This window comes from Sturnus vulgaris, chromosome 1 (genome assembly GCF_052056855.1).
Source record: "Sturnus vulgaris isolate bStuVul1 chromosome 1, bStuVul1.hap1, whole genome shotgun sequence".
In the NCBI taxonomy this organism is placed as follows: Eukaryota; Metazoa; Chordata; class Aves; order Passeriformes; family Sturnidae; genus Sturnus; species Sturnus vulgaris.
In genome coordinates, this window is record NC_142243.1 from 11,173,725 (window position 1) to 11,193,228 (window position 19,504).

Consider the following 19,504-nt stretch of genomic DNA (forward strand, 5'->3'; position numbering starts at 1 on the left):
TTTTTACGTGACCCATAGAAGCCAGAAGTGTCCCTGTCATGTTTTAAAATATTGTATGGAAAAACCTAGCCACACTGAAATCAAGAAATCACTAAATATTACTGTGATTCTAGATTATTGCCACTGAACATCATGGAGAGAATTTGATCATTGAAAGCTGAGTCTCTTATGCCATTGTTGTGCAGAACATACCAATCATAGTCTTTCTACTTTTTTTTTCTTTTTTAAAACTTGTGAGTACAAACTCTTCCAAACGAAAGGAGACAAGATGATGAGTAAGGTGATTTGGTGAGATGCAATCTCAATCCCAGCAGTGGTCAGAATTTTTACCTTTGTAATGTGGAAGGAGGAAGGAGGGAGATGAAGGTGGTGGACAATGACTGATAACATATATTGAAATTAATTGTGGTAATAAAATATATGTTGAGAAAGTCAGTGGTGAGGGTCAGCTTCAACATTTCTGCTAAGAGGAAAGGGGAATGTCCAAGCTATGGCACTTGAATGCTGACCACTTCAGAGCTCCTGTAAAGATTAGATGAGCTTCATCGGAAGCTCTCTTTGTCAACATTGCTCTAAAACAGCCACATTTCACTGTCTGAAAGCTGTTGAAAGCAGAACTCAGTCATTGTAACAGTAATGTGAAGGCTTGATCCTTCCATAAATATCACATTAAACCCTCAATGTTAAGTCATAAGTCAAATTTGATACCACAGAGCAGCAATAAAAAATGCCAGCTCTGAAATCTTGCCTGTGAAAACAGATATTCCATATGGTCTAAGGGGATGGGGTCAGTAACAAATTTTTAATAAACCTCTGATGGTTTAACATCATAAGCATGGGAGTAACAAAGTCGCCTGAAGCCAGAGGACCACCTAGCTTCAGATATGCAGAGATTTTTATGATAATGCAATGTTACACTGGGTAAGCTAATAAAAAAGTAATATATGTGCAATTTAATCAGAGTGATACCCTGGGGAATAGCAGTCTATTATCTGCATCTCTGTAAATATCAGAAGACTGAAGTTTAAACTAAACTGTAATTCATATCAGTGATAACACTTCATGAGAATAAAATTAATTTTAAAATTGTCATAGTTTTTTCTTTGAAAGCATCATACATGTCCACATAAACTTCTGCATTTCCTGCAAATTTGTTATCAAAAATTCACAGATCTTACGAGGAGCATTAATTAAAAAAAATTTACTACAGTAAATTTTCCTCACTTATGATCATTGCATAAAATGAAATATAGTGCTTACTTTAATGGACTTTTCCTAATATTCTAATGCCATAACACATGTATCCACTCTACAATGTAGAGATTCTAGAAAATTCAGCATTACATGGGAGGGACTCTACATTAATGATTATCTAAGGTCTTTAATATTTACTAGAGGAAGAAAAGGATAATAAAAAATGGATTAGAAAAAGTCCATTTTTCTCCTAAACTTCATATTCCTACAAAGTTTTTGTTGTGCCTGAAAATGGCTGTAAGTAAGATTGAATATGATTTTTGTGGGATGCATGTGTATGTTTAAAGGATCAAGCAAAGTACACATCTTACTTTGTGTAGTTTGTGGGGAGGAGTGAAAGGAAGGAAAACAAAATGAAAGTTATTGCAGACATAAACAACTTAGTAAAAATTTAAAAAGACTTACTGTTTATTAAGATGGTACAAAACATATTTTTCTTGTGAGGTGCTCAGTTTAAGTAGATCTAATATGTTTCATGTAGCATCTCCAGTGTAACAAGATCCCTTTTGATTTAGCAAGTTATGTTTACCCTACATTTGGCCAAACTAGTTCTACAAATAATTTGTCTCTCTCACCAGTTCTATTTTGACAAATGATCTGATAAATATGACATGAAATCGACATTTGATGAGAGCCTGTGGCTTGTGAAGATTTGGTAGACATCCAGTTTGATCCAGACACTGACAGGAAAAAAATTAATAAACTCAACCTGGCAACCATTATTGCAGATTATGAAATTCAAGTATTTTGAGTCTATTCTGTAAACTTAGTTTTTCACACGGCTTAATTACTCTGATTCTTCTATTCATTTAGACATTGTTGCTGCTAGATGCTAGATCATCTAGAAAACTATGAATTCTAAATGCATAGGGAATTTGATAGTAATTATTTTCACTGTTGTGAGTTGAATGAATTAAAGCAGATAGGCTGCTATTTTAACACTAGTTTTTACATGTCTCTGTCTTGTTAATCTGTGTCTATATAATTACTGGCATAAAATTTGGTTAGTAAATATATTTTTTTCTTTCCAATCTTTCAACCTGATTCAGAAAAATAATTTGGCATCTCCATGACTAAAATTCAAGGAGGATTGATTGCAAATACTTTGGATTTATGGATTTATTTTTTTCTTATAATTTATGTTGTAGCCCAATAGTTGGATTTTAATTCCATTGCAACAGATTCAAGCAAGTATTTTTTTTTTAAATAAAAGTGAGCCCCAGGACATGGTACTCTCTCATATGCTCTGTGTTCAGGAGGTTGCAGAAGGCATTAACCTGCCCCCCACCTCTCCACAAAGTCATTACATGGTGGTACCAGCAGAAGGGAATGACATTTGCCCTTCAAGTGCTCATTTCAGATCAATCCACTGGAGAATTTTGATCACCAAGTGAACTGGGTCGAGGGAGAAGACATTTCCTTCTGCTGACTGTAGAGGGACAAGGACACAGCAAGTGGAGTCAGCCTCTCATAAAGGAACAGAACAAGCAGATGAAAATAGGTACAACCTAAAGATTGTTTTAGCTAAGATAATAGTATCCTATAATTTTTAATTTCTCCAGAACAGGAATGGGTTAGAAAGCACATGTTGATGAATAAGCCTTTCTGTTTAAAGATCTAGTATTCATTCCTATGTGCAGCAAAATACTGAGATAATCTAGGTAGTTTGTTGAACACAAATTTTCAATTCACCCACTTTGAGATAGGAAAACAACTGTCACATGAAATCCATACTTTCACTTTTTTTTGCTAGTAACATTAGCTAACTCATGGGAACTGAACACAAATAGCAGCTGAAACTAAGAAATAAAAATCTATAAATTAGTCATCATTAAGAAGAGTAGTCAACTCTTCTGGAATTGCCTTCATTAAACCAAAGGGACTGATTACACCTGACAGGAAACCATCCTTTAAGGAATTAATTGACCATATGCTGAGTTGAATGGAACTCAAACATGTCTCTGCAACAACACCACCTGCTGAAAGATATTTTATCATTTCGAAAATAAATAAATGGAGAGAAAATGTTAATCTTTATTTCAGCAACACTCCATACATGTTCACAGCAACCCTCAAAACTTAGCATGACACATTTCCAAAAAAAAAAAAAAATCAGACATTTATAAATTAGACTATCATGCACAGTTCCACTGACTAGGATGACAATTACAGGGACAAGTAATGCTCATGTTTTGTAGCGTTAGTTGAGCAACAGACAGAATCAAAAAGCAATTTCCTCCCATGGTTAAATTCTGTGTGCATGCCAAGGCCTCATGCTTTCCTCTGAAGCGTGCAACCATTGCCTCAGGCAGGATGCTGGACTGGATGGACCATTGCTTCTGTCCTGTTATGGAAATTCTATTGTTCTTAGCTGCAGTGCCAACGACATATCAAAACACACCATCTAAATTGCATTTGATATATACACTGTGTCACACTCCAACTCAGCCAAGCAACACGGACAGCATGATTCATGTGGAGAATGTGCTTGAGTTGCTTTAGACAGGAGGAAAACAATATCAGAGCTAGGTCTGCAACCTAGTGCACACAGCAGGATCTGGAAATCTGTGATGTGTTTTGGCCATATGGAAGTGAAAAAGTATTCAAGTGCTATCAATAAAAACAACAGAATGTGTCTGTTTCTGAGCAGCACACATCACCAAACTGCACTTCCTGGGAGCAAGTGTAAACACAGAAAGAAGCTGATACTCCCAGTAGAAAAGACAGTCACAGACGTCTTTGTTACTATTCACTGATCTAAAAAATACGCCAGCTTCTCCAGAGCAAAATTTCCTTGCTGTTCCATTAAATGCTCTGCTCTCAAGTGGCTTTGTAAAGATACCAAAGAGAAAAAGAAGCAAAAAGAAATAATCTTAGGAAATTCTTATTTGTAATAGGAAAACACTAAATAACAAACAAACAAACTAATCTCCCCATTATCACCATAACTAGTGAAACATACATTTTTAAAATTTTGGAATCGCTAGAATTTACTAGAGCTTTTTTTCCATTAAAAAATAAGAGACTGCAAATATTTTAAATAGACCTGATTTACATGTTTGTAACATTGTTTATAGTGATGTAAAAAGCATTGATAGAATTATTGTTCAACCCATGTGTACAGAGCTTTAGACATGGTTGCAACACTGGACCCTTTGAAGCTTATAATTCACTAGTCTAGCTGCCACATGGCATCAAAATTACAGAGAATTACATCCTTAGTAAGGCTCCCATCTCAAAGGATAAAGTGTCTTTGCCTCTGCTGGTGGTCCTATGGTTGAAGTTAAAGAGGGATGACTCCTTTTATAAGAGATGTGGTTGGTTGGAGTTTATTTCCAAAGGTGGGTTTCATAAAGACCAGATTTCATTCAAGTGGTCACCATAATCAACAGCTACAGGGCAAGTGGTGAGACATTGGAACTGGAGAATTTGTGGATACCCCATCCTTGGAAGTATTTAAGGCCAGGCTGGATGGGGCTTTCAGTCACTTGGTGTAGTGGAAGTGATTGGAAGTAGATGATCTGTAAAGTCCCTTCCAATACAAACCATTCTGTGAGTCTTTTGACAAACTTCTTGTAGCTGATCAGGGAGAACTTTAAAAAATCTATTCAGAGAATAAGAGACATACATTTTGTCATAAGAAAGAAATCCATTAAAAATTTCCTGGAGAGGAAATCACTTGAAAGTAGATATCAAGAAAGCTAATTTCTAGTACAATATCAAGTTTATGGGAATATTTTCTATATTATTTCCGTTCAAAATATCGTGTCTGCTTAAGAGGGCATAATTAAACTAGAAATTCAAACTGACTATCTTCCTACAGAATTTCAGACAGCAAGAGTTTCTGTTATGAAAAAATCTCATATTTTATTCTGAGATCAAAGGTAGCAGATGCCATATCATAGTGCATGCTGGTCCTGGCCTAGAAGACAGCAATCATCTGTGATCAATATTGTGTAGTGCAAAATTACAGATTTCCATGGTGATGAACAATCTACAGAAGGAAAAGCACTGCTCTCAGGCAATATGGGAAAGACAATTTGACTCATACATATCTAAGTTTTGGGGTTTTAAAAAATATTAAATTGTTTAGTGAAATTCTATTCAGTGATTGGTAGGCGAATGCTTTTGTTGACCTTTTCTTGCAGTCTAGCTCTTAATTTTCCAGGAATTTGAGCACAGTTCCCTTTGCAAATGTAGTCTCAATTACAGGAAAAAAAACCCTTTTCTATTAAAGTGATCTATTATTTGAGTGAAAGATCCTGAGATTTATAGGAGGTGCTGTAGAAAAAATGCTTTGGGTTTAAGAAAGGTTGTGTTTATTTTTTTTTAACTGCTCTTTAATAGGGTGTCACCTACCAATCCAAAACCGTCCCACAGGTAACCTAAAGCAGTATCTTCATAGAGCTATGGAAGTAGATTTCTAATGAATCATTTATTTCTAATAAGCCTGAAGTCTAAGAATGTATGACTTCAGATTTACTGCAGTTTCCTGATTCTCTTACTTTCGAGAAAAATTTCAATCAACCACTCAGCAGATCCTAGAGAAACAAAATGTAATTGTTTCCTCTTTCTTTCTTTGTCCCCTGCTCACTTACATAACATTATTCACCTGTTTAATTTTCTAATAGAATTTGTTATTAAAATTTAACCCTATTGTTGCCTGGAATCAAAAGACAAAATTTTCTAAACAATATTAGGAGTAGTGAGATAAAAAGCAATTTGCTAATGAAAGTTTCAGGTGCATAGATATGGCTATATGTGCATGTCTGATACAGGATTTCTACAATTTTTAATAAGGTTAATTAATAAGTTTATCTAGAAGATACATCCAATAGGAGAACAGTTGCCCCAGTAACCCATCCTTGGCAGAGTTGGTCCAGGAACTCCTGGCCCTACTTTTTGTTATGTCTCTTCAGTACTGGCGGAAAACAAGATGTCCTTGTCAGAAATTTTCTTCTTAAGAATAAGACTAAACAGAATTTCAAGAATGTGTTAGAAAGAGTTAGCCTGTTATTCTAAAATGTGTGAAAGGGTAGGAAAAAGTACTAGAAACAAAATACAACTATGTATTAAAAGTCTATAAAGTTAAAAATATATGAAGACACTTAAAAGGTTTAAGAATCACTAGGAAAAAAAAAATCTACTGCATAGTTTGGCTCTGTGTATTCATGCCCCTAAACAATGCAGCATCAGAATATGACATCATGAACATCAAAGACACAAATTTTGTCTGTGCAAAAATGCTGCAAAGCAAGCAAAACCTGCTCCCATCTAACAGTCAGGGAACAGAGCAAAAAAATGCAAATACATTTACCTGCAGACACATTTGCCTGCAGATACGTAGCAATTGAGTTCTGCAATGAAACACAGTTTTACTCTCAGCAGCACATTTTCCCTATTTATCTGAATCATCAGAGACTTAGAAGAGTGAGTGAACCTTAATCATGGCTTTCAAGTAGATGCTTTCCTTCTCTTGACTTCAAAGAGGCTTTGCTCATAGTTAAAAATTCTCCAAAAGATAGGATAACCCTAGAATGACATATTAATTACTAATTTCAAGTAAAAATTCAGGATGGGAGTTGTTCACTTGGAATCTTTGAAAGTAAAACATAGGTTGCTACAACGCTGTGGATTCTCACCTTCAGGCAAGACCTACCTGGGCTCTTTGCCTTTTCCCCTTTTCTGAGGTTCAGTAGAGCAACTTCAGAGCAAGCAAGGAAATACTCCTGTAAGCAAAAGTCCAAAACAAACACATATTTCTGAGAAAAATATAATTATAAAAGTACCTTCTCTTTAATAATCTAAAACCAAAATTGCAACCCTTGTCAAAGAGCAAAATATCTACATCTTTCCCCATTCCATATTGGTGATGGGTGTTTGATGGCTTCAGGAGATGGAGATGGAAAGAAGCTGTGTCAAGGTACCTTGTCCTGGGGGGCTATTATTCTCTAATTTGGGATATGCTGCAGGGAAAAAAAAAAAAGAAGAAAATAGTAAGCACTGACATTGAAACCATTTATCACCTACTGTTATGAGAAATAAAAGAATACTCTTTGAAGATAGTCCATTATCTATTTCTAGCTGGCTTCCTCCTGTCATATTTTCTTGCAGAAATAATAAATTTGGTAAGATCACATTGTGAGAATAAGTACTGCTATATATCTAAGTATATACATTGTTCTTTTATTTACAGTCACTTTTGCCCATTTTCTAGAAGAAAATACAGGTTTTACATTTGTTATTTGTGGTTTCCTCACAGCCATTATTTTTTCCTCTCAAGTAGAGAAAGGAGAAGTGGTTGTGAAGGAAACCTGGAATAACATAAAAGAAAATGTATGCAATATATTATTTTCTTACAAGAAAAATTCCATCTAAAGCAATATCAATTTCTGCTCTGCAATGGTAGGAAAGGATTTCCATTAGGAAATTTATATTTCAATATAATACATATTCCCCACATAATGTGTGTCTCTCTGTGTACATCTACATACATGGATATGGATTTATGAGCATATATACACATATGTATGTATATGCATGTGCATATATACACATATATGTATGCATTTGTGAATGTTGCTGGTATAGTTCCACCTCCTTTAAAAACATTTCATCTTTTTTTCCAAGTTTACTTATGTTTCAATATTAAAATAATAATTATCAATATTTGATGATGATTTCATATCCTAATTGCTTACTAGCGCTGTTCAAAAAATAATTTTGCAGATCCTATGATTCAGACAGAATGGCAATAACACGGTTGCCAGTGTGATGAGAGTACATCACTGTGATCAGAGTACAACACTTTCTGTCCCTGAGTGTTTCTTCATCTACATTTGTACATCACGCCTCACAGTTCCACATTTCAGATGCCATAAACTGCTTGGAAAATAAAATTGATCATTTACTAAACTAAAACAAGTTGCAGAGACTTACTTTTAGATAAACAACAACTAAAATTGAGATTAATTTACACACACATAACTCATTTTGTTCAGGAAACAAAAATAAAGATCAAGTGAGGATTTGCCAAATATAATGTCCTACAGAAGGATTAGTTTATCTTTCCTTTAAGGCAGAGTATGAAATCAATGTGTTAATCTACTTGAAAAGGAGGATTTGCTTTAGCTAGGCATCTTTTAAGATATGAAATTAAATCTTTATTTTTGTTTATAATTATTATTCCTAAGGGTATCTTGGGCAGGGACCATTTTTCCTAGGATAGAAAATTTAAAAGAGCAAAGCGGGTAAAGCATAAGTCCCATTGAATTTCCCATTGCAATTTATCGGGGTTAAGGGCAAATCTACAGAACTTTTCTGTCCTCCTTTTCAAATTCTCTCCCATATTTATTTTTTTCCCAGCTTGTAGACATTTTTTTCTGTGTTCTTTCAGTCTTTTCACGGTTCTTTCAGCACCGTGCACAGCATGGTGACACACAAGCATCCTGCCTGCATCACCACCAGCAAACTCCAGCCATAACCCAGAGTTCAGCTGAACAGGGGCCCTGGCAGAGGTTTGTCTTTTTTAAGGACTCAGGTGTTATCACCTCTGTGTCATCGAGATTCTTGGTAAAAGATCTCTCTACTCTCTAAAACAGACACTTTGTGGTTTGTTGCAGTAGTTTTTAGAGCTCTGAATGAGGTTGTTCTAGAATGTTCAGTATTTCCTCTAGGCAGAATAAAATCTCTGTGCTTACAACCTTGCATGGATAATATGTCATCCTGCCCACCCTTGTTCAGATAAAAACAGCCAGCTCCTCACCCCCTGTCCTGATACAATCTTAAAATTGCATGGATGTATTTCAAGATTTAAATTAATTTCCCTCTTTTCCATATGCATTTCAAGATAAAGCAAAGAACAGAATTGTTTTATTGAAAGTATGCTTCCTAAATTTAATTTCGAAAATTTAAGTGGCATATTAGGAAAACACAACCAAGTTGCAGTTTAGGTTTGTTGAAGTAGCCTCTATGGCTATGTTGAGAGTTCTATGAACAAACTGGGGAGCAATAGGGAAAAAAAAAATCACAGACCTGAGGAGCTGAAGAGAGGGCTGAGGTCGATCTCTGGTGGTTTCTCAGCACACATTGCCCTGTGGGTACTCACAGTGCTCCCAGGGAGGAGCTGGATCGTTGTGACACACTAGGATATCACAGTGATAGCTTTCCAAATTGCTTTAAATATGTAATTTGCTGTTGTCAATAAAGACCACTTGCAAATTTATCACTACAGAAAGACTAATTTTCTTTCTTTTACTAAATATACATTCGTTATTTCCTTTATTAGTAATAGTATTAAATTATATCAAAAATTTCCCCCCACTAAAATTTCATGGTACTTATAACACAAAACTACACCTTTTGAAAGGAGTAACCTTTTGCCTCCTGAGTTTTGCTTTAACCAATAAAAATTATTGATGTATCATAAATCATTTCCTTGCTCTGGCTGAGTGCCTTTAGGACCAGACATGAAAGTCAGATTTCCTCATCTTTACTAAGCCATGACTGTATTTGAGCACTATTGCTTCCTGATAGTGTTACAAAAAATCTATAAAATTGGACAAAACTCTCAAGAATTTTCTTTTTGGTATACAGCATATTTTCAGGCCATCTTCATCAGTAGTAAATGTGTATAAAGATTTCCGCAGTAAGACTGGAGTTAGTTACTGCAAGCTTTACATAAAGAGACATTTTGCCATGAGAAACAGTGTTTCTGCCCAAAACTGACAATGTTTTCTGTTTCAACATCATTTTCTCCATTTTAATGATTAAAGCAATGAGTGGGTTGTCTGTTATTTTACAGTCTAGTGTAGCCTGTGTGTAGCATTTAAGACAGATCTTTTATTATGATGTGAATATTTGCCTGCTATGAGTTTTTCTGTTGATGTTATTGTGAAATCATGGCTTTTGCTTGGTTTAGAATGCAAAAGCACTTAAATGACACATCTCATTTTTCCTTCTGTCATTACCTCATTTGAAATTAGAATAGTAGATTAATTGCCCCTTTAATGACAAGTGCTTGACTAGATAAAGCTAAGATCAGGGTTAGCAGTGTGCCAGGCAATTTAGGTAGTCAGCAAACCATGAATCTCACACTGACAGTGCTAGAGGCATTAATCACATATATTTTTCCTTTTCTTTCCTGTAGTCAAATAAATGATTATTTGGATTACTTTGGAACTTTATTTCCCCAAGAATATCCAGGGTTTTTAGTTTCACCTTCTCAAGTCAAGAACCATTTTTGCTTTGGCTTTTCTTTGTTTTCCCCTTGGGGACTATCTCAGTTCCTCTTTTTTTGTTGTTTTTTGCTTCTGTTTTATCCATGTAGTTCAATTCGGCATGATATAGGGTGTTCTAAACATTACAAGGATCTGTGTGACTGGAGTGTCTTTGGCAAGAAGGTGTTTTATATGTAATGCCAGGAAAGGGGATAATAAAGCCAAGCACCAGTGCTTGAGCTGCTCTGTGACAAGGGGCAGTAACACATGCTACATGGTCACTGTTGTATAAAATTTACCTTTGCTAGTTCAAAATTATCCTCATTACATTCAACAGAACCCAGTGCCAGATGGATAATGCAAGAGACAAAATTGAGGGATGCCAGTGCTTGGTTTCAGAGTCCGATGGTTGATCGAGAAATGAATAGGAAATTCTTTGCATATTCCCAACAAAGAATTTTCATGGAATTAGGCCGTGAAGAAAACAAGCTTTTATCCTCAACAAAAACTGTGCCAAATAGAATATCCTCCCAAAGCCTTTCCTCCTCATGTACCTGCACTTTGTTCTCCAGCAGCAGCACAGTCTGGCCTGCTGTGCCTGCTTGTGAAAGGTGACTCTGATGGTCCTCTCTGAGTGTCAGTGTGAATGGCAAGGCTGCCCTTGTTTTCCTTAGAAACATGAGGTATTTAATTTAGGTGCCCCTTCGAGCTCCCAAACACAGAAACTGCAGTCCATTTCTTATTTTGATATTCTTTATGTCTGAAAGGCAGAATGGGCATCTCTTTCATGAGGGACTCTTTCTCAGAATAAGGCAGAGAAGAGTCAAGAAGACTAAATCAGCTCTTAGGAAAGGTGATGTTTGATCTTCCCAGCCAAAATCCATGTCATGAGTGAACTTAGAGGCAATTCACCTACCTGTTCCTTGAGCAGAGCTGCGTAGGGCACAAAATGTGCATCCAGAGCATGTGCAGATTTGAAAAGCAGCACTAGTACATTTCATAGAGGGGAAAATGCTCTGAAATGATCAAGTTGTTAAATAAAGTTCTCTGTCTCTATAGATAATCAAATCTGGATTACAATTCCTTATGAAAAACTTCAAACTTTGAGCTGTTTTCCAAAGCCTATGAAAAGTTTGATTATTGTATCTGTATCTTGCATATATATAAATAGAAAGCCTGGAGAAGGGACTTGACATCTGCAAACACTTTATCACAGTGTTAATCTTCAGTGCTATCTACCATTCTCTCCCCTCTAAAAGGACAAAATCTTGTCTTCCTGACTTTTATGTATGCTTATTTTTATTCTATTAACAACACCTTGCCTGTAAAAGAATTCTTGCTGATCTAATTCTAGGCTTGTTGTATAAGACTTAAGTGTATACCTTCCTAAGAAACAAAATAAATTATATTGGGTGTTTGAACAAAAGAATTGTCTTTAGAATTCAGTCCTATTAATTTCTTTCATGTCTTTATTGCACCTAGGCATCATTAGCATCAATTTCTATGGAAAGTGAAGCATACAAAAGGTTTTAGTACCTTCTGAATGACTATAACCTCAGATGCCTCTAGAGATATGAGGTTTTTACAGTGCTTCAGACTTTCAGAGTAAAAATTCAGATAAGAAACATAGGAAGTAATAAGCCAGATTCACCACTCTATTGACTTTGAGGGAAAGATATCAGGGGCAACTTTGGCCCATTCTATGAAAATAGTAGCCAAGGTGTTCCTGATGAGTAATTCAGGAACTTTTTTTCTAAAAATTCAAAGAACTAATAACTTCAGGATCTTTAATATAAATTCTAATACAGTTACCATTTAATCCCTTTTAATGCATTCCAGTTTCCTTAATTTGAAACCCCTGATGCTATCAGAAGCCCACCTACTCTTGGTCCCTGAAGTAGTTTCCTTAGCTGAGGATGCAGTGTCACTATCTAATACCTCCTCATTCACCAACTCCATTGTTCTGCTTTAGCTTAAGCTTTCCCACATAATATCAACATGATATAATTGTGCCATAGGTGGCAAATCCATTATTCCTTCTTCTTATACTGAACTTCCTGTCTTAATTACCAAACTCATTTTTCCTCCACATCCCACTTGCTCGTTACTCATTTTCAATTATGGTACAGATTTCCCTTAGACTTTAATTACTTCTTGTGTTTAAAAGGATAAATTAATTTTCTTATTAACCCTTTGACATCTCATTAAGATCACTGAATAGGACAATTCTGTTTTCTTGTGGCAGGCCATCCACATTAAGTGAGTTTACAAAAATATTAGAAGGCTTAGAAGGAATTTGTTAAAAACATTAATAGTTCTTCCTGATGTGGCATCAACATCTGTGTCATATGAATTTTTTTGCCTTCATAGCATCACCAGTTAAACTGGAAATATATTTATCCCTGTCTGATATGGAGGATATACTGGCTTCTAACATTAGTGCTGTTGCTCTTGGAGTTTAGTATGCACTTTGACTTTTAGAAATGTTCATAGAATGAAGGAGAGCAGAAAGGATCTCCTTTGAGCTTGGACCTGTCTCTGATAGCATGGATATCAGACAGAATTCAATTTCTCTCCCTTCTGCATACTGGAGTAGCAGTGCCTTGTTTATGGACAATGAAAATAATATCCCTTCAAAGGCCTTAAGAGGGATCCCATGCTCCAATTCCTCCTTATCGTTTGGTATACAAATCTCTACATGGTGTTAGACCATTTTATCACCATAAATTTGTTATTACAATTTCTAAACTGCTGAATTTTTCTCATTGAAACATTTACTAAAATTGCTCAATGCTTTGGCTGAGTTATTCGTTCTGCAATATTTCCAGTGCTGTTGTCTCCTTGCTCCTTTGGCCCTTTTGATTTCCCCACTGCTTACAGCTTTATCCACAGGCTGCAAGCTCCCTGTGGGTTATGTGCCCCAGATTCCCTCTTCTGTTTCCTTGCTTTCCTGAGACCTCTGGATCAAGGCAGCTCATCATGGTCCCTGTTGATTCTCCAAATGTGTGAATGTGAGTCACTGACACAGAACTGTCAGTGTAGCAGAGAACACATTGATTCCTGATGCAAAAGAGAATCAGGAAATGAAAACCTTGCAACAATTAAAATGCAGTTACTTTATTAAGACATCATAGAACTAGAAAGACTAAATATTTAATGTATCTAGCTGGTTTCAGTGCCTAGGGCTAGCTGCATGTTTTTCTGCCTGTCAGATCTCCACTCACTGGAGACTCTCACATCTATTTTTTAAGAATGATCTGTCCCACATACAAGTCACATATTGGGTCTGTTGAATGCTATTAAGCGTCATCCAGATGAACACTGATTAAAATGAGCAGATTTGCAGCTAGAATGGGATGAAATATGCATGGACAAATTGTTTTATGGATTAAAAATTTATTTTTTTAAGTGTCTTACAGAAACATCTGGCCTCAATTGGGAAAAAATATTATTTTGATATTTCTTTGTGGAACAAACAGCTGTCATTTCAGAAGTTAATTTCCCTTTAACAGAGATAGAAATGGAAATACTAGGCAGGACTTGAAATAATTATGACATTTGAAATAGGCCAATGTAGAAACATGTCCTCAGAATTCAGCTCTCTGAAAAAAATATTGAGGTGATTTAGTGATATTAAGCTTACAGAAATTCTTAGGATATCTGTTATTTGATTTTGAATGATTGGCACGAAGAAGCTTGTATAAAGGTACTGGAGACATAGTCAGTTATTCCATATCAAATTCAGAAACACACAATTTGAAAAGTTTTTCCAAATTACACAGTATATATATATATATATATATATATGTATGGAAAAAATCGAACTGAAAAATTTCTATTACAAAACCAGTCTCTGATTTTGCTTTGGAACAAACACTGAGGGAAAAATTGATAAAGATATGCCTGCAGACAAAAAAATGAGATAAAATGATGAGAGTTTTACCAAAGATAAGTTGTGCCATATCTTAATACGTTAGTGACTAAATAAAAGTGATCTAACATAAGCAAACTTCAAAAAAACAGCCCTTCCCCCCAAGCCAAAACAAAAACAAAAGCCTCAAACAAAACACCAAACCATTTATTGGGTATGTGTCACAGGGAAATTTGTTAGTCAAGCAGTTTTGCTCAGCAGAACATGGTTATGATGAATAAAATCTGGAGAGGTGTTGGTGAAGGACTGTATTAAACAGTAAAAGTTCCTCTAGGAGAGGAAAGTTTGAGCTCCTTTTTCTCAGTAATGAAGCTGAGAAAAGGATAAAAAATGGATCAAGGAATACCACTGGTGTTTTCAGATGATGTGGGCAGTGCCAAAGAAAAGGAGAATCAGGAAATACCCTGATAGATGCAGAATACAGAAGGAGATGAGCTGGGGGACTGGAGTCAAGGGAATGAAATTATCTGTGGTAGAACAAAGTGCACTTGAGGACCAATGAAAACAAAACAAGATGACTGTGCCAAAATTCCTGCTGCTGGAACATTGCCATCCAGATAACAATGTCTATGCTGTTATAATGTTCATATCTATTGCTGTGTTTTGGATGATACATAATTCCAAGCTCTTTATTTCCTAGACTAGTCTTTTCCTTGCAGGTTTGAGGCTTGAGCCCCAGTGTGCAGTTTGTAAATACTAATCCTACTACTTAATACTTAAAAATAATATTATAATCTTTTTCAGAAGAAATGATGATACTGATTAATGTGGCTTGAATTTTGCATACATTTTACAATTGCCTTATAAAACTGGAAAAATAATGTTTTTAAATGAATGCATTTTTTTCCCCATGGTTTCAAAACCAGAGTCTAGTCTAGTGGTCCAAAAATATAATCAAGCTTTTATTTATTGCAATTTTAACCTCATGGTAGAGACCTTGAATCTCTATTAAAAAAAAAAAAAATCCACATTCCTTTGGCATGTTAAATACAGTCTAAAGCTACAAATAGTGATATTGCCAAATGCAATTTCCAAAAACACATTTCCCAAAGCCTGTGTCCCCAGGTTCCTGGAAATGACACTCTGTAATGAGCTGTAGGTGCTTTTTGATTAGCATAGGGATGAACATTCCTCTGTTTATCGTTTTTCTTGCACCAATGTGACGTTTCTGCTGATTACTCACATTATGGTTAATTTGCAGCTGATAATCAGTCCTAGTTTCTTAATAAACTTCTCATTAAGAGACTAGAGCTGTCACTTTACCTCAGTGTTACTCTTCCTAAGTATAATCTGTGACCATTATGCAAAAGAAAGGACTGCTGGACGTCACACATGTCATTTGCAATCATGTACAAAACCTTCAAAAGGAGCTTGTTAAGTAAATGCCCTTCATAAATCATTACTGTAAAATAGAAAGGTATAACTAATCACCATATTGCCACCCTGTTGCTGTATTTGGCTTTTTTGAAGAGGAGGAATGTTCAGCCAGGAGATATTTTAAAAGATCTTTACAGAATGTTTTCAGGGAACTCCCTGAACGTTTTGTGCTTTGGTTACACCACAGCAAAACCAGCAGTTCAGTAGCAAAGATGCTCAAACTGAGTCACCTGGAAGGTGCTTTAAGATTCATTCTGAAACTGTTGCCTTCAGGAAAAACTGATAGGATTGAGTTTTGATGCCCAGGAACTTATCTTGCACCAACTGGTCAAAAGTAAGTTTTCAAATTAACATTCTGAGCCCAGAGTAAGAATGAAGTAATTCAGTGTCATCTGCAAAGAATCAAATTGCAGATATTTGTGTTAGTCCATACTATAAAAGAATAAATATATGCTTATGGATAATTTTCACACTTCAGGGGATGTGCAATTGCATTAGCAGTTAGGTTACACTAGTCTGTCAATATTGCTTTCATTGACACTGTGAAATTGTCTTTGGGATAGAGTTTTCCTGAATAAAATTCTTCAGTTCAGTCTTCTGAGCAACTATGTGACTCTGAAATCCCACCCCAGGTTTTACCAGTCATGTGCTTTGACAATTCTTCATAAAGAAGACAAATTAAACCATGAGAGTTGGAGAAGTTAAGATACAGAACTTTGAAGGATTTCTTTTTGGAATTTTTTTTTTTTCATCTGAGTGGGTTTCATCTTGACAGGGACAGCATAAGTAATAATAAATGCAGGGTTGGGCTTTGAAAGAGAATTAAAGATAAAATCAAGAAGACAACTCAGCCAGATATAATCAAAAAATCCCTTCTTTTTCTGCAAGGGATCCCTCCCTCTGTGCTTCCTATGCATATCTTCTATATATTCAGAAACCCCAGGAATAGCATGTCACTATTTTTTTCTCACAGGGAAAGGTTTGTGACAGAGTTACTTCTAAAATATGCGTTCATGATGTTTACTCATTTTCTTTCTTCTAATCACAATTTTTAATCTGGTTTAACAAAAACAAACAAACAAACAAAAACCAAACAAAAAAAGCTCAACAAAAACCAACAAAATCCCAGCCAAACATTCAAGTTCAACAGCAAGTTGCAGTGCCTGTATCTGATCTATGACCAGACAAATGGTCTCTTTAAAACCTACTTATCCTTCAGCTTATGTGAATCTTCCTTTCTTAAATTATCTAGAGAGGCTCATTTCCAGTGTGCTCACATAAATTAAATGCTGCATCTCTGTATCCAACCTAAATTTGTTCTCCTTTTAATGTTTTGCCACTGCTTTCTGAGATAAAGATTCTTTGCCTCTGAAAAGTTTTTCCTTTTATTCTTTCCATATCTTCCTGGAAACAGTAAAACTTAACAATCAAGCAAACAAAAACAAACCAAAAAAAAAAAGAAAAAATAAAAAAGAAAGAAAAAATACAAGATAATAAAGTAGTCAGGATTTGTACATTGTAGTGAACTAATTCAAAGTTTTCCCTCTTGGGTTTAATGACAACTTTACAGAAATTGTCCCAACTGATGTCAGCAGGAAATACACCTTCATATAGATTAGCACAATGTGTGAGGTGATGACATTCTATGTTTTTTAGGACCTACAAAACCTTCAACACAGAAGCGCATTTCAACATCTCTTATTTTTTCTCAGGGATTCTCAGGTGATGGGATGATGGGACACCACATTTTTAATATGTTTTAAGAACAGAAAATCATTCAGAATTGTTCTCAGTATTCATTCTTCCTGTTTTACCATTATCCTGCTGTGCATTGGCCATTTCATGGTCTTTATTTTATATTATTTAATTCCCTTTTTTCTGCACTTTTAGCTAATAACCTTTAGGATTTTATGACACCACATCCACTCACAAATTAAAGCTGATAAGAAGTCATTATAAAACACTACAATATTCTATTTCTCTTTACATTGTAAATTAAAATGTTTAACTCGAGAACAAGACTCTTGTCTAGTTCCATATGTTCTTTGATTGTGGCTGTAAAATAAGCAAATTATTTCCAGAAACCAATTGCTTTTCATTAAGAAACAATTGCAAAGATTCGATTGTCTATGAGTGTGTTGCAAAGATATTTTGACTGGATTAAATTTTTAGTTACACACCATCTTCAAGTTCCTGTCACATTTCAGTGTTATTGATTTGAAACAGAAGTGGAATTTTGATATCATTTTTTCTGCACTGCATATTGTGTAATTATTCAGATGCTTCATTTTCATTTGTGCTTTCCTACTTGTTTTAAATGTTATTACTTGCTTCAATGCTTTTTCATTTTAGTGAATACACTGATAAATATTTCTATCAATTGCAGATGTGATTTTTGCATAAGTAACTGAAATCCTGCTACCATGGTTTAATACAATATTAGACATTGGAGGAACTTGTAGAGGCAATTAGAAAGTCTAGGCATGTATTTGTTTATTGAGTTACTTAAAATGCTCTAAAGGGATTGCTTGAGCAGAAAAAATGACATTAAAGCTGTTAGTTTTACTGTCAGATTTTTAGATGTCCTCACTGTGGGTAAAATGCTATCACAGTCCCTCCAGTTTGCCTGTAAACTGCAATTTCTTTTTATTCTCCCAAAGAAGGGATGAACATTTCTGTGTGCAGTGGGACTGACACAGCAGAGGAAGAGCTGTGCTTCAGGTTTCCCTGATATTCAAACCAGCAACATATCTTGGATATCTTCATGCATTTTGTGCTTTTTTTGTTATTGAGATTGGGATTTAATATGGGGAATACAACGTTGCTCCATGAGCAACCATTCTAAAATCAGTAGGAGCATTTCAATAAGAAAGTAGTAGACCCAAACTTCCAGCTCAGGCTTCATCTTCTTTTCCAAATTCGGCCACAGAGAGGAGTTGTCTGAATAAGTGTAAGGTGAATCTTATTATTACTACTGTTGGTATTTTTCCTTCCATTTTTTTCAGACTAATAAAAAACACAGTGGAAATTTTAAAATTTCCACAGTATTTTCTACTTCTGCCTCTCTTGTGGGGCACTTGAATGGTTGATGGGAAAAGCAGTGGGGAAAATATATAACCTTGAAGTTGATAAAATAAATATTAATGAAGAATTAATTTGAAAACTCATTCTTTATATAAAATTGGAAAACACTTATTTCAAATTAATTATGATATTTACTTAGGAACAGAAAATGCTTTCAAAATAACTCGTGGAAGTAACATATAGGCCACTTTATGTCTCATCACACACAGAATTTATGTGTATTAGACACTCACTTGGTACTGTTGCAGTCAGTGGAGAGGCAAGTGCACCTTTTGGTGCAAAAAACAGGAATGGGAAGATCTTTTCTGTTACTCAGCTCTCCACAGCCAAATATTGTTCAACGAGGACTGTGAGAGATGATGGCCACAGAACTCTCTGCTGGGCCATCCCAGAGTTGGTATTGACCCAGGTATTGACTGAGCCTCAGCAGTGGCACAGCAGAGTGTTTGTGCCAAAGTTTAGGGCAGCTGATCTTCAGAAGAGCTGCAGAGAAGGAGCTTGAGTTTCCCTTCTGGATCTCACCTTTCTAATGCCATAGGTTAGCACATTATAGAGCTCACACCTGTTAAGTTTTTATTTGTTATATAACACATATTAGTCCAGAAACAAAGAATTACAGACTCAATACTTATTATCCATG